The following is a 4,274-nucleotide window of genomic DNA, read 5'->3' on the forward strand; positions in this document are numbered from 1 at the left end:
CATTGCCTTGCTAAGTCACTCGGGACATGAACTGCAAAGCATGATCAATGAATTAGACAGGGAGAACAGAACGGTAGGTATTAAAATTCACATGCAGAAAACCAAAGTAATGTTCAACACTCTTGTAAGGGAACAGCAGTTCACAGCTGGTAGCGAGGTGCTGGAAGTGGTAAGGGAATACGTCTACTTAGGGCAGGTAGTGGCCGCTGATCCGGATCATGAGAGCGAAATAACTAGAAGACTAAGAATAGGGTGTAGCGCTAATGGCAGTTTCTCTCAGACCATGAATGGCGGTTTACTAATATCGCTTACAAATGAAGTATACAACAGCTGTATCTTGCCGGTACTCACCTATGGGGCAGAAGCATGGAGGCTAACGGAAAGGGTTCAGATTAAGTTAAGGACAACGAAACGACGTATGGAAAGAAAACTTACAGGTGTAACGTTAAGCGACCGGAAGCAGGCAGAGTGGGTGAGGGAACGAACGCGAGTTAATGACATCCTATAGTCGAAACCAAGAGGAAGAAATGGGCTTGGGCAGTGCATGTGATGCGAAGGCAAGATAACCGCTGGTCCTTAAGGGTAACAGAGTGGATCCCAAGAGAAGGCAAGCGTAGTAGGGGGAGGCAGAAAGTTAGGTGGGCGGATAAGATGAAGTTTGTGGGGATATGGTGGCCGCAGCTGGCAAAAGACAGGGTTAAATGTAGAGACATGGCAGAGGCCTTTGCTCTGCAGTGGGCGTGGTCAGGTTGCGACTACTGATGATGATGATGATGCATATTGTGTTAGCAGAATTGGAGATAGTTTCACATAGTCTAGCCAAGAAAAAAATTAATTGGCAAATTTTTAGCGTGCGCTACGAGGCAAGAAAAAGTCCCCCTGGCAGTCGGCTTCACATCGTGACTCAGCAGCAGTGAGCGCATATGACTTCGATCGCTCCGCCTAGCGCTTGGCATTATCGCACTGCTGACGTCAGCTGAGGCGCTGCCAGTGTCGCTGCCAGTTTCGCTTCGCGGACTGACGCCGCGTCGGATTGAAAGCGCTCTTAATGCGCTTGCATTACGACCTCAGATCGACTGTGTGGCCGTTGTCGTTTGAGGAAGCGGTAGAAAGAAAGGCCAGCCGGCAAATCATAACTGGGTGGGGTACTGCCTCGTGGTGTCGTTGACTGTTAGGCGCGGCGCTTCTTGAGACTGCTGCGGCGGATGCATGGGTGCTGTTGTGGCAGCCCGAGGTCACCCAACAAAGTACAAAGGCTCCTTTACATTTATCAAGGAGGAACGTCACAGCTGCAGGGTTCTTAAGGACTGAGCGTAAAGCGACGTTTGTTCGGCGTGGAAGCCTCGTCTCTGGCGTCTCCGCTTCTCAGTGTGTAGCCGCGCTCCTGACGATGATGACCCAACGAGAAAATAGCCTCTGCACAACGTCCTTACCCCAAACAAAAAATGCTTGGCCCAACCTTTGCAGAAGGTATCGGGCAACATCGAGCTCAACTTGGGGATCGACATGGGCCGTACACTCAGCAACACGAACTTAAGCCGATATTTAATGCCAACCTTACCGAAGTTCGCTTGCTAAGGCTAGGAAGGCTAAAGCCAGGGCTAGGAAAAAATTTAGCAACTTGCAAAGAAGCCCTTTGAATGTGATCTACAGCCGTATTTCCGTGCATACAGAATTTTAAATTACAGTTCACCAAATTACAAGCAAGAAAACGCAAGAAGACTCATGATGGTTCGAATCCCCTTTCATCCGCCACCATCTGCGATGTCATATTAGCATGTCTGAGGTGATTAGCTGCGATGTCATTAGAATCGGTCGACGTCATTGGCTGGGGCTGGGTGGGGGGAGACTCTTTCTAAGGGCACTGCCGCTTCATTGTTGAGTTGTATGCGATTATAGAAAATTTTTCCGGGCTGTTGAGATCGGAGGTCTGGCTACGATAAGAATGGCTCACGGAGACTCCTGTGTCCACCGCAGTCAATAATTTTGCCGACGGCGAGGCGCTGACTGCTGGCAGCAGCGGCGGCGTCTTCCCTTTGCGGGAGAAAAGGCGCGCAGACCAGCAGTTTCGCGGCAGCGGGCACAAGGTCGTGACCACTCGGGCTTATCCAATATTGAAAAATAGAGTGTTGGTTTAACTCTGTTGGGAGAGGACAAAGCCTTTCGCCTCCCCTGCATGGAACGGCGGCGACAAGTGGAAGGAGCCAGTCGGTTCACACGGAGCACAATGGTATGACGACAATTACCTTTTTGGGAAACTAAACCTCCCCTCTTCCTTGTACTGATTAACGACGGCGGCAGACGCATATCGTTCCCTAGGACCACTGGGGGTTCGAAGGCGGTGACCTTTTTAGAAGTGGTGCTTCAAGCGGACCCTGGCCGACGTCGGCTTCAGCGATGCTTGCTGTAACCTCTTACAGTATCTCGAACAGCGCCAGACAAGCGACGTGGCTGTTACAGAATCGTCATCGCCACCGGAAGAGCTATCCTCTCTAGCGGAATAGCTGCGAGAGCACTCCGATTACGCCTCCGGCTTTTGAAGGCTCCCCAATACACCATCAGTGTTCAGCCGATTGGACTGCTCTTATTTGAGCTACATTCCCCACCTGGGAAACCGGGGAACAAAAAGGAAATAAAACCAGCCGGGTGGCATGTTTATTCCAACTCTTGTAGATGAGTAAATAAACCCTGCAGTCGTCTTCGCAAGCCTCCGGCTCATGCTACTCCAGCAACAAGTCAATGGGATGCGGGACCTGCGGAACTGAACGAGCCAGGCACACCAAGCGCTCCCCCTCACATCCAATAACTGGTTGGCAGCTGTGAGATGGACGGTGCGGCATCATGCTTCGTTTGCGGGTAAGCGTTTGGACAAAAAATAATTCACCATCATTGCAAATTACAATCGGAGGTTTCAAAAAGCACGGAGGACGCCTAATTACCATTAGACGGGACAGTGCGATAGCACAGGAACCTCGTCGTGAGCTGCCATACACGACCACACATAACATACAAGTGGAGAGGGGATTTACCTCTCTCCACTTTGCCACCTGCTACCGTGGCAAGCCGCAGCTGGCTCTTCCGTGCACTAACTTGGCAGGTGACAGGGCTCTTCCCATGATAGCCTCCTTCCAGTCTCGCCCTCTCCACTGGAAGAGGAGGGGGGGATACGCCTCACCCAACTTTGCCTCCTGCCAACCGTGGCAGGCCGCAGCTGGCTCTTCCGCATACCACTCGTGACAGGTGATGCACGCGTGTCACGTGTCAGATGGCAGCTGGCAAAGTACTTGTGTCACCGCCGGTGGGTGTTGGGTCATGGGGGCTCATGCTATCGCATAATAACTGAACTCCCGATTGCCTTGCCTATGATTTGCAGTTCCAAGCATGTGGTTTTATACCGCTCGATGCTTTCATCAAAACCCTCACCGAGGTTTCGAGAAGTACGGGTGACTCGTGGTGAAGAGACGTACTTTTTGGGGCGCACTAATTGCGTAGTTTCCACAACGTTGTGTGAAACGGAGTATACGCGCTCCCAAAAGGAGCTGCACGGCAATACCACAGTGGTCTCCAAGACGGATCCACAATTGTTAAAGAGGTGGTTCTAACGTATTTCCCACGGACTGAATACCAGAACAGTTTGGAAATATACCCCGCAGCAGTTACCAAGGTATGGTGTCAAGGGAGGTTCCACAGCTGTTACCAAAGCAGGCAGTAGAGAGTCGTCACAGTTATCGCGGGAGAGCATTGTACTTGTCACGTATGGGGTTCCCAATTCCCTTTCTTCACCCAGCTGCACTCTTCAGCAGTTTGTTGCAGTAGTAGTAGTAGTAGTAGTAGTAGTAGTAGTAGTAGTAGTAGTAGTAGTAGTAGTAGTAGTAGTAGCAGTAGTAGTAGCAGTAGCAGTAGCAGTAGCAGTAGTAGTAGTAGTAGTAGTAGTAGTAGTAGTAGTAGTAGTAGTAGTAGTAGTAGTAGTAGTAGTAAAGCACTTCATTTCAGAGCGCAAATGAGGTGCTCTAAATTTCCTTCGCCTGAGCTGTATTAATTTTCGTAGGCTGAGCTATATGTTTAGTGTTTCGTACACACTGATAAAAGAATCAGCATGGGAGGTTTTCTTGCTTAAAAAAACATACCGATATTTATTGGCGTCAGACTATGCAAGAAACCAATAGTAATGTACTAAAAAGTCTCCTGAAGTTTTCAGATGAACATAATAAATAGAAAGATACTGATACAGCGGATGCGTGAGAAACTTCGCCTCACGTTTATGCTTTCCGATG

This window comes from Amblyomma mixtum, chromosome 3, assembly GCF_055824585.1.
Source record: "Amblyomma mixtum isolate Tamu chromosome 3, ASM5582458v1, whole genome shotgun sequence".
Lineage (NCBI taxonomy): Eukaryota > Metazoa > Arthropoda > Arachnida > Ixodida > Ixodidae > Amblyomma > Amblyomma mixtum.